The following is a 12,909-nucleotide window of genomic DNA, read 5'->3' on the forward strand; positions in this document are numbered from 1 at the left end:
CATTAATTAAAGTTCGGTAACATAATATTAAAATAACATGGAGGGAGGATTTTAACATTGTCATTATAGTTCAATATTTCAATTTAAAAGATTCCATATGATTCTAGAGAAAATATCAAATTAAAATAGAAAAAAACTTAATTTTATAAATATTATTATAAAAATATAAAATATAAATTATAAATTATATTATGAGAAGAAGAAGGAAGAAAGTTTAAAGTTAAATGATGAAGATATAAAATTGTCAATATGGTTGAATAAATTTCGAATGCTATAGGAAAATCTACTTAAAACAAATTTCATTTTAATTGTACTAAATCAATGAAGCTATTTTATAGTTTAGGATGGGTAAAATTGATGTATGTATTTTATGTGGTGTTATATTATTTGTATGTGATATTAATAAAATAAAATTAAGGGAAAAAATTATAATTAACATAATTGCATCAATAAAATGATTAATATGTTTTAATAAATTACATTTTTTATTTATAAGAATATAAATTTACAAATGAAATGTGGAAAATGGTACTATGTGATGTGAAAAAAAGACTGATGGCATGAGAAAGGAAAGAGGGAATGGCAGCCTTCACTTGCCTTTTCTTGGAAACATGCCTACTCTAAGAAGGCGTGCTTATATGTCTGGCATTACTTTGACATCGCATATTGATGATGATATGATTTTTTTTTTAATAATTGTATTTTTCAATAAATATATTTACAAAAAAAAAAAGGAAAAAACAGTATTTAGAGAAAAACAGAGGAGAAGATGGGTATCAAAGGTCGAAGATGTTGAAAATATATAACAATTCTCTTAAATCTTGTAATAGATAGTCTATAATTGAATGCTAAAAATTTAAATCATTTAATTTCTTTGGTAAGCTATCTATCTATGTTAGCTGACTCTAAATAAACTATTCAACTTCTTTGATATACTATCTATCTATGTTGGCTAACTCTAAATAAACTATTCAACATGTGCACTATGAACAAAAACACCGAAAAGAGTCTCATTTTCAACTCGAAAACCATGTATGCAAGTGAGAGACTGTATACATTGTACACAAACAAACAAAGGAACACCATAAATCATCCAGATGTAGTTTGTAGATACCTTAAATGTTGTACAACAAAGGTCTTCCCTCATGGCCGGAAAGGCTCACTTTGTTTCGTGGTGTTAATTCCTCATTAAACTCTAGGCTTCACTCACTATAAATGGTTTAATATCCATATACAAATGATCACAAAATTTAAAATAATAAAATTATTAACTTTTGAGAGTAAACGCAGAGGAACACTAGCCGGCAGGTTAAAGGGAAGATAAATTTCAACTGACAATAAAAAGACACAGTTGAACTCCAGAACCAATAAAAAGACAGTTGAACTCCAAAAATAATCCGCGTGCAGCCCAGTTCAAAATAAAACATAGTGTAAATTCAAAAAATTACGGTCAATATGAAACAGAGTAAAACAAAGTGTTTGCGCAGTAAAAGTCAGAAATGAAATTCTAGAATACGTCGATTTATAATTCCATGAGGACACCAAAACATTCACCACATAAAATGGAGACTTCAACAACTTTACGACTGTAAACCAAGATTTTTACATAGATTTACAACTCTCTCTATTTACACAGCAAAAACACAATAAAACTCTGTTTTACGCGCCCCCCTAGTATCGCTCCTCAAATTTAGCTTCAGACATTCAAACTGGTTCGCTGCAAATTCTAAAAATTCATACCTAATGAATTAACCAAAAAACATATATTGGTACATTAATTTCATGATAAGACACACATTAAAACTAAACATGGGTGTGCACATACTTAAAAAAATAATTTTCTGAACTTTCATACACTGCCTGGTACATTGGTACATACTGTAGTTGCGCAGTAAAAGCCTCACGTTTACTATTTACCAATTCTGCGTATATATTTCTTTCATCTTAATTGTTTGATGTAGTGGAGGAATGGGGAGTTTGTACCCTGCTTCAAAAACTCATTTACGTTCACATCCTTTAAAAGGAAACCAAAATTAATTTGATTGATTTATTTTGATTTGATAGGTGTGATTAATTTCAACATTTTCCCTTGATTTGATAGGTGTGATTAATTTCATCATTCCCCCTTAAGTATAACTATTGAGATTGACAATGCCCAAACACTTTGTTAGATGTCTCTTGTCAATAGGTTGATGAAGATGTCTGCAAATTACTTTTGTGACTTGCAATGTTGCAAAACAATTTTTCCATTGTTGATTAGCTCCTAATAAAATGGTTCTTTGTGTTAATGTGCTTATTTCTTTTGTGAAACACTGACTGCGTAATTGCAAAATTGTTGTCAAAACAAATTGTTTTCCTCCCTTCTTGTTCATGCCACAAATCTTTCAACATTATTCTCATTCAAATGGCTTGACATGCCGCCCTTGTTGCTACGGCATATTCAGCTTTCGTTGTTGACAGTGACACTATTGGTTTGTTTTGGAAGCCCATGATATGGCTCTCGAACCCATCTAGAAAACATAACCTAATTTTCTCTTTCTGCCATCGACACTTCTTACCCAGTCACTGTCAGTGTAGCCAACCAGCTTGAATCATGTGTTGTAGTGTATAAAATACTATATCTTTTAGTTCCATTAAAATATCTGAAAATTATTTTGGTTGTCTGCCAAAGTGTTTCTTTTGGTGTTTGCATGAATTTTGAAACTAAAATTAGTGCATACATTAATTCCGGTCTACTTGCAATCAAATACATCAAATTGCCAATCATACTTTTGTATAGTGTCGGATTGACATTGTTGCTACAATCTTCTTTACTCAGTTTCAAACACATCATAGTTGGAGTTGGTGCATGCTTCCTGTCATGCATTTTGAACCTCTTCAAAATGTGTGAAGCATACTTTTTTTGAGAAATAAAAATGACATTTTTGTTTTCTTCATTTCTATGCCTAGAAAATACTTTAACAACCCCAAATCTATCATTTCAAACTCACTTTTCATGACCTCTTTGAAATCAACAATGAGGAGATCATCACTCTGTGTAAAAATAAAATCATCTACATGTAAAAGAACAATAAGAAGCTTACCATCTCTCTATTTGATGTAGAGAGAAGGTTCACCGTCAAATTTTCTAAATCCATTGTCCAACAGGCAATTGTTTATCCTACTCTACCATGCGCGTGGTGCTTGTTTCAACCCATATAGAGCTTTCTTCAATACACACATTGTCTTCTTGGCCTTGAACTTCATAACCACGTGGTTGCACCAAATATACTTCATTTTACAATACTCCATTCAAAAATGTTGATTTCATGTCCATTTGATATACCTTCCATATATGTTCCATTTATGTTGCACTGTAATTGACAACATCGTCCACACTATCTCCATTCGTGCGACTGGCACAAATGTCTCTGCATAATCTTTTCCATATTGCTGCTTGTTTTCGTTGACAACCAACCTTGCTTTATGGCTTTCAATCCTTCCTTCAATGTTGTTTTTGGTCCTATAGACCCACTTTACACCTATGACTTCTTTTCCTTATGGAAGATTCACTAATTCCCAAGTGTTATTCTTTTCTATCGCCTCTATTTCTTCATCCATTATTGCTACCCATTTTCGTTCATTGAATGCATCTTCAAAGTGGATTGGATCATGTACATGACAAAATTAAGAAAAAATGGATTTCACACTTATGTTGTTGTCACCTTCATTTTTTTCATAAATTTCACTCAGATTTCTAAATTTGTGTCTTCTCATGCTTTCCAGAGATGGACTTGATATGTCAATTGAAGTTGAACTTGGAAAAGATGGAGTTGTTGATATATGTTACGCACTTGGAGGGGTATTACCTGGATTGCACGACACTTTCCTATTGCTTGTTGATGGTGTCACTTAATGAATCATTTGTTGAGCTTGAATATGTGCAGGAAGAGTCACCACTGAGGAATTACTTCATGTTTTCAGTTCCTCTTTGTTTTCTTAAGGTAGACTTGTTACCAGATTAATTGTCTTCTCCAAAATTCCATCACATGCTTCCTTTTCTATGAAATGCACATCTCTATAGATTATTACCTTCTTGGTTAATGGATTATAGAGTTTATATGTGTTGGATTTATCACTATAACCAACAAATATGCATTTCTCCCCCTTGTTGTTTAACTTTTTTCTTAATTCATTCGGGACAAGTGCATACGCCACACATCCAAACACTCTCATATGAGTGACAATATGTTTTCTTCCACTCCATGCTTCTTCAGGAACCATATTCTTGACACTTTTGGTTGGACACTTATTTATAATATATGTTGCGCAAATGACATCTTCATCCCAATAATCATTTGGAAAATGATTTTCCTTCAACGTACTCCTTTCCATTTCAATAACGGTCCTATTTTTCCTTTCTATGACACCATTTTGCTGAGGTGTATACCTTGTTGGAAATTGTTTGCGAATTTCGTGCTCCCTGCAAAAACAAAGGAACTCATTTGAGATGTAAATGTCAAGAAATAATAATTTCCACCAATTGATGGTGTCGGCATTGGACCACATAAATATGAATGAACAATATCCAAAGGTGTTTTTCCCCTTATTTACTTTCCTGCTGGAAATTACTCTCAATGTTGTTTTCCCAAGATGCATCCTTTACACAATCTTTCCAGTTTTTCTACTAGTGGCAACCCCTTTACCATGCATTTCCTATGTAGCAAATTTATACCTCCAATGTTAAGATGCCGAAATCTTAGATGTCATCACCAATTTTGATCTTTGACCTCTACTTGAAAGTTTGTTTGTGTGGAAGTTGCAAGTTTTCTTTCATCTTTATGTCAATTTATTGACACTTGTGCTTGCGCACCTTCTTCCTTCAAATCTTGTCTTATCTTGATGGGAAACATTCTATTTCTTGTCATTTGAACTTTTTTAATCAACTATTTTCTCGAGAATTTATCCAAAATTGTGCATTTTCCATTTTTGAAAAAGACATTGTATCATTTTTTCATAAGTTGTCCAATAATTATGAGAATGTGCTTCAAACCAGGAACAAAATATACATGTGAAATATACTTCTTCTTCCTTTTCTTGGTTAGAATATTAACTTTTATTTTACCTATCACTAACACTTTGTTATTTGTCCCTAATGTAACTTCATATTTTACACTTTCATCCAAATTAGAAAATATTTCTATGCTACTTGTCATATGATTGCTACATGTGAGTCTAAAACCCAAACTTCCTTTTTCTTTTCTTGTGCTACATTACATGCTAAAAACATAATGTCTTGGTTTTGATTTTCTTTTGTGAAGTTTGCATTTCATTTATTAATAAGATCATGTTGTTTTCTTCTATATTCACTTATAAAATGTCCATACTTCTTACAATAATGACATTGAACATGAGATTTATCATACTTTTGCTTTTCTTGTGCTACATTACATGCTAAAAACATAAAGTCTTGGTTTTGATTTTCTTTTGCGAAGTTTGCATTTCATTTATTAAAAAGATCATGTTGTTTTTCTTCCACATTCACTTACACAATGTCCATAATTCTTACAATAATGACATTGAACATGAGATTTATCATACCTCTGGCCTTGTGCTTGATTTTGACTTCAATTTTGACTTGGATTTTGATTGTTGCCTCTTCCACCCGAGATTGAAGTACTACTTCTTCCTCTTCCTCTAGCATTTGGTTTTCCTCTCCCTATACCTTGACCAATTGAGACTTGTGTCTTGAAAACATACTCCATTGAAGAGTTTGTTGCTCTGCTCAACCTATGTTTATGAGAAATCAATGATACATGAAGCTCATCCACTAAAAATTGTGAGAGATCCTTTGTCTCCTCTATGGCTACAACAATAGGATCAAATGTTGTTGGTAAACTTCTTAAAAAAAAATAACTATTTTTCTTTCTTCAATTGTTTCACCATGAGATCTTATTTGAGTAACCAGTGGAATAACATGTGTAATAAATGAGTCTATTGTCTCAAACTTCTTCATGCATATAGTTTCAAAATCCCTGCTCAACATTTGGAACTTTATTGTCTTCACCTTTTTCATTCCTTTATATTTTGTCTCAAGAATATTCCATGATTGCTTGGACTTTGTTGCTGCTGCAATCCTTGTAAATATACTCTCATGCACTGCTTGAAAAATGTGGAAGAGCGCTTCCTATTGTCTCTCAATAAATCTCTTTCTACTTGTGTCAATGCATTGTATGTTGTTGTATATGGTGGTTCTTAGAACCCCTTTTCTACCAGATCTTATATATCTTGAGAAGAAAATAAAGACTTCATTGTGATTCTCCAATAATCATTTTTATTACCATTAAATATATCTTGAGAAGAAAATAAAGACTTCATTGTGATTCTCCAATAATCATTTTTATTACCATTAAATTAAAAAAATTGTGGATTTGTCACTTTTGCTGGAAGATGTCATTTTTGACGAGTTAAAAACTTATCTTCTTACTAATAAATGTGCTTTGGTAAAATTTGTTGTCAAATGAGAACTTTGACACCTTATTTTATTTGACACCATTGACAGTAAAAGAAGAGAGCCCAACTTATGAAACTCCCAGATAGGTTAAAGGAAAAACAAATTTCAACCGATAGTAAAAAGACAGCTAAAAGAGTGTAAATTCTAGAAATTATGCGCAATATGAAACCTAGTAAAATAGAGTGCTCTGGCAGCTAGAAATTATGCGCAATATGAAACCTAGTAAAATAGAGTGCTCAGGCAGTTACTAAAACTCAGAATTGAAATTCCAGAACATGGTGCATAACAAAATGAGGGAAACAAAACATTCACGACATAAAATGGCTACTTCATCTCTTTACGACTGTAAAACCAAGATGTTTACAGAGATTTACAACTTTGGGAGACTTCAACTCTTTACGACTGTAAAACCAAAATGTTTGCAGAGATTTACAACTCTTTGTATTTACCTAGAAAAAAACGCAATAAAACTCTATTTTATGCCCTACCTATTTTCTCTCCTCAAATTTAGCTTAAGATATTTAAACTTGTTGGCTGCAAAACTAAAACTTCATATCTAATGACATAACCAAAAACATACATTGGTACATTAATTTCATGACAAGAGCTACATTAAAACTAGACATGGGCGCACACACTTAAAATTTTAAACATGTGCACACATACTTAAAACATGTGTGTACATATTTAAAAAAGGAGTTGTTTTTAGTTCGATTTTTTGGAAGTTTTTACCGTGGGTTTTTCTGGTCTAATTTCTCTAAAATCCACAGGAATTTATTGAAATCACAAGCTTGATGGGTAATCATGTGCAATCAAAGTGCTCTAAAAGTTTAAAAGTCGCACTAAAGACAACTCCCTTAAAAAAACTAATTTTTTGAACTTTGGTCGGTACATACTCTTTAACATTTTAAGCAGTAAAAGTTTGACATTTACTATTTATCAATTCTTTATTTATAAAAGGTTTGAATCTTTTTATTAACTATCATATATATATATATATAATTGTTGAACTTAGTAAAATATTTCAATATTTGAAAGGAAAAAGTAAAGAGAAATGTGTAATTCATTTAATTTTTAATAATAATAATAAATTATTCAAAAATATTAATTAAACTATGAAAAATTATTCATGATGTATATATAAAGAAACAAAAAACCATTATAGATCCATCAAGTATTAAAAAAGATTAAATCTCCATCAAGCATTAAAAATATTAAATCTTTTGACATGCAATTTTGTGTTCAAATTTTTCATTATAAAAAAGAAAAAAAGTTTACATATAATGAGATTTAATCCCTCTCCATTCTTCATAAATTTGTAATTAAAATAAATTTATATTAATTATAATTTCAAAAATTCATAATATTATAACACAATATAATCATACATGTATGTTACTATCATAACTCTCTAAAACATCTTGTTATTATAGAATTAAATTTATAATTATAAACAATGACATTATAATATATTATTGGATTTTTATTTAATCAATCTATATTTTAGTAATTGTTTTTTAAAATTATTTAAAAAAATCTAATTTTACTGAATATTAAAAAAAAAAATTCAAAAATATACTTTTCAAAATTTTATTTTTGTTGAATCCTATCATTCAATACATCATTTCAAAAAATAACTTCTATAAAATTTTTTTATATTATTTAATATTTTATATAATTTTTAATAAAAAATATAATTTTATATATAAAATAAACCAATTTAAAAATAATAATAATAATAATTTTTTTTTCAAAAATTTCTATTAACATTTTTTTCAAAAATGTCTATTAACCAGAATTTTACGCATAGATTTATTTATTCTTCCATTAACCCGAATTTTGCTCTAAATTATTATTCATAGATTTATTTATTCCTACCACCAACAAAGGGTGACATTCATCGTATCACGTTGTCATTGCTTAACACTCAGTTTTTCAATCAACGTCATCAAATTTTTATTTATGAAAGCGAATCAACACTATATGAAAATGTCTAATTAATACCTGAACGGATTTTTATTTTGGGTGTGTTTGTGGTGACTTATTAGATGTGAAAGAGGTTATGGGTGGAGTGAATATCACTTGCGGTAATATGAACCTGTGTTATATGAATTTGTGTTATAGTTTTTTTTGTGGGTATATAGTGTTAATATTTTATGATGCTGTTGTGTGTTATTGTAAAAAAAATTATTTATAGATTAAGAAATTCTATGTCAAAGTAAGGGTAAATTATTTAGTTAAAAATTTTGTTACTCAATACTAAAGTATATTTGTAAATTAAAAAGCTCTATGTTAAAGTGAGAGTGAATCTCTACCATTTTAAAACTTTTCTTAAGTATTTATATATGTGTAAGTCTTATATTAATTTCTGTTCAATAATAATAAAAATTTAAAATAAAATCATGATTACTATGATAAACATGTTTATTTTTAAATATAGATAAATCTTTATAATTAAAAATATTATTATATATCCTAATATATAAAAATATCATTATATATTTTCTAATATATTTATATATATTTTATAATTAATAGTTATAATTTAAAATAAAGTAATATTTCTTTTTTAATATTTTAAAATTTATTATAAAATAGGTGTTTATTATAAATTTATAAACTCTTGACTTGTTACGCAATTACAACTTTCCATTACATGACCTTTGAACCACTTTGAATAGTTTGGTTGAAGAACATGTTTATCTTCTTTGAATGGTTCATCTGTAATGAAGACACTCGGTGAAATTTACTCATGTTCAGAGCCATCTTAACTACGTGACAAAGGACTGATGGGATTGCAACTGATTCATGTAAGAAGAGGGTATGCGGCAGCGGGGTAAGAGCGGGAGAGGGACTATATTGAGTGAACTTTTCTTTATCTATATTTTGCATAAGGTTAATTTAACACTGTAATAAAAATTTAATTAGCAAGAAGAAATATTCAGAGAATGTCATATTTCAATTTAGATCATATTATGAGTAATGTTAAAATGCTTGTATTAAAACGTGGAACAAGTAACATTGATACATCTTGCAGAGTGCTTAAAAGTTATATAGATATTTAATAAAAATATTTGTATCAAAGGAACTAGATATCGTATATTGCAGAGTGCTTAAAAGTTATATAGATATTTAATAAAAATATTTGTATCAAAGGAACTAGATATCGTATATTTGAAAGAAGGGCATCATATTGTAGACCTTGTTATTTCACTTAACAAGCGGGTTCACAACTCAACACTCACTATAGATAGATGCGCTACCAGTGTAGAGTGAAGGATCTGGGGTGAAAGGGTATGTGTCAAGATAAGAGAGTGTGGAGAAACAACTTCGAAGCAGGTTTCAGAGAACTAAAAGACTGGAGAACATTATTACTGACTGCGAAAACATAGGGAATCGAACAATTAATGCATGTGTCACGGCTACATAGATTGTGCATGATTTATTTTAGGGATTAAATAGAAAATATAGTTAAAAAAGAACACAAAGTTGTATAATGTAATAATAATCACATGAAAATAAATTAAACAAAAACGCACTTCTTAGGGAAGTTATCATTATTTTAATTGAAACAATTATAAATATTAAATATACTTAAACGATTATGATTAGAAAATACTCATTATCTTAATTGAAACAATTATAAACCATAAATATATTTAGAAAATAATGATTAGAAAGATATTCAGTGATAATGAGTGTGGTTCTACCCGGATGCGGGTGATCTAACGTGCCATTAAGATAGGCACTCGTCTCAACACCTGTGACGAGATCTGAAGGGACGGGTCTGTATTTCAAGGTAAGGAAGGAAGGATTACAATTAATTCCCATGGCAGAAACCATTAATCGGTTGCAGTGTGGTGAGGACGGCGCATTCAAGCCAAGCAAGCCGCCTCAGGTCTTGAAATGCGCAGGGATGAGGGATCCTTGTACTCAGTCAGAGATGCATACGGTGAATTCGCTATTTAGTTGGATGGCCCAGATGTGCCAGGACCAGCATTTGCCCTTCGAGGTTGGTATTGGGACTGAGATTTCTCCGGAGGCTTGCTGCAGGGTGTTGGAGAAGAGCTTCAGAGCCCTTGAGTTAGGGATTATGAGGCGCAGCAGAGGGGTGCCTCGTCGAGGTGGCAGATCTGGCATTCGAATTGAAAATGAAAGGGCGGAGCTGCATCCTGTCGCTCCAATGGCTGCTATGCCACCCTCTTCCTCCAGCTCTGAGCAGGAGTTTCTGGTGATGCAGGACTCATACCAGACATTCCGCCTCAGAATTCCTGGAAGGCTCATGCAATCTGATGTAATTGTTAATTTTTCGGTTTATCTCTCAGAGGCGACTCCTGAAGATCACTCCTCGTCTTCCCCTGTCTCTGCAAGCATTCAGAGCAGTGATATTCTTCTCGGGGACATGGAAGGCAGAGTTTATCGCATGCCCTGTCATCTCGCTGCTGAGGAGCAAATTCTTCAGCCTCAGCACGTTCCGCTCCAGGAAAATTTGGCCCAAGCCGAGTCCGTGCAGGAAGTTCTGCCTCCGTTTAATTGCCCTCAGGACAGAGCTGGTGGTCGTGACTCAATTCAACCTGATCGGGATGCGCAGCTTCAACTTGACGAGGAAATGGTTATATGGCTTGACTCGCCTCCGGCGTCGCCCAGCCACCCTTCCTAAAGTCTCCTCGGAAGCTCACTTCAAGGTTTTGGCTCATATGATCCATGTCTTTGTCGATTGGCTTTTTGGGCATTGTCAGTAATACTTCTCAGCCTCCTCATGGCATCTTGTTTTTTGTCAATCCAGTAAATGTGTCACGGGTTAGAGTCAATGGGACTCACAGAATTTGTAGTTTGTCTGTTGTCCAGGGTCCTCAAAAAGTCTGTTGTCCAGGGATTCAAAAAGTCTGTTGTCCAGGGTCCTCAAATGGACAAATTTTTGTAATTCGGTCGCAGTGGATAGATAGTATGTTTCAGGTGTTATAGTTAGAGGGCTGGCCACGGCCCCCTCGGCTGATGTAAACCATGTACATATTTTCCTTTTTCTTAATATAGAAGTAGACCTTACTTAGAAAAAAAAAAATAATGAGTGTGGTTCTCGCTCTTGACCTAAAATATTTTTCTCTTGTACTACTTTTTCTTCATTTTCACTTTTTTATGGTATTTCAAATTAGCATTATGTACAAGGTAGCGAGCCTTGATTGTGCGGAATGCAGGAGTACGGAGGAAGCAGAATGAATGCTTTATTTATACTTTTGTATTATGTAAAATGAAATTTGTTCAATTCTAAAAACTTCTGGTTAACATTGTATTTTTCATAGATCTATCTTTGAGACATAAAACTATTTTCAAATGTTCATTTTTATTTTGATCAATAATGCAACATTAAATATAATACATTATTATAAAATTGATGGAGACTCAGATTCAACATATAATTGTATCCAAATTCAAATGTAAATCACCATAGTTATAATTTAGATATATAGAAGATCATATTCAAAACATAGGCATAAAAAATAAACATGTTGAACAAAATAAAAAAAAGCAATATCGAGAACTATTGCGTTGTACAGAGGAAGGTTGTGCGAGAAGTGTGGGTGTAGGGATTATACTAAGTCAAGTTGTTTTCTTATTAGTACAATTGTCTGTTTTGTTTGATATATGAAAAGCAACTGAATATAGTAGATTCGAAGGAGACGGGACAAGTTCTGGAGTGGTAAGACTTTTTTCAGTTTTCTAGAAACATAATTAATTAATATGCATATCCATAATTATAGAGAGCTTTGATTGTGCGGAATGCGGGAGTGAAGAGGAGCTACAATGAAATATTTCTTCGGAATTTCGTATTCCACATGATGAAATTTATCCAATTATAAAGACATGGTGCTAGCATTGCATTATTCAAAAATGTATGCTTGATATTCAAAACTATTATCAAAGTTCATTTTCATTTTAATCAACAAAACAACATTAGATATAATACAAAGGGTCAAAGCATATGTTTGAAAAATTATAGAGAAAATTATCATAAAATTGATATAAACTGAGATTCAATAACAACAATTGTATCCATTCAAATTCCAATCACCATAGCCATAATTCATAGATATATATACGAGATCATAATCAAAACACAGTCATAAAAAAAATATCTGAAAAATTTCAAAACTGTAGTAAACCGTAAAAGTAAATGCATTTGTGCCAATGGGAACTCAGATTGGGCTCTTGGGCTCTTGTGAACCATAATACGAAAAAGAAATCTGTAATGAAAAAAAGGAATTTGAGTATAGTAATTAGCTAAGGTCATCATAACATAATCAACAATGTTGAAGTATCTAATTTTAGTAAACAGAAAAGAAAAAGTTGAAGGATTTGAGAACACTTAGAGTATGTAAAAGTGTTCACCATGACCATGTTTATGTTAGATGTCTATT

Source organism: Pinus tabuliformis, chromosome 1_1, assembly GCF_031772625.1.
Source record: "Pinus tabuliformis cultivar Carrire ecotype Pingquan chromosome 1_1, CPIR1, whole genome shotgun sequence".
NCBI lineage: Eukaryota > Viridiplantae > Streptophyta > Pinopsida > Pinales > Pinaceae > Pinus > Pinus tabuliformis.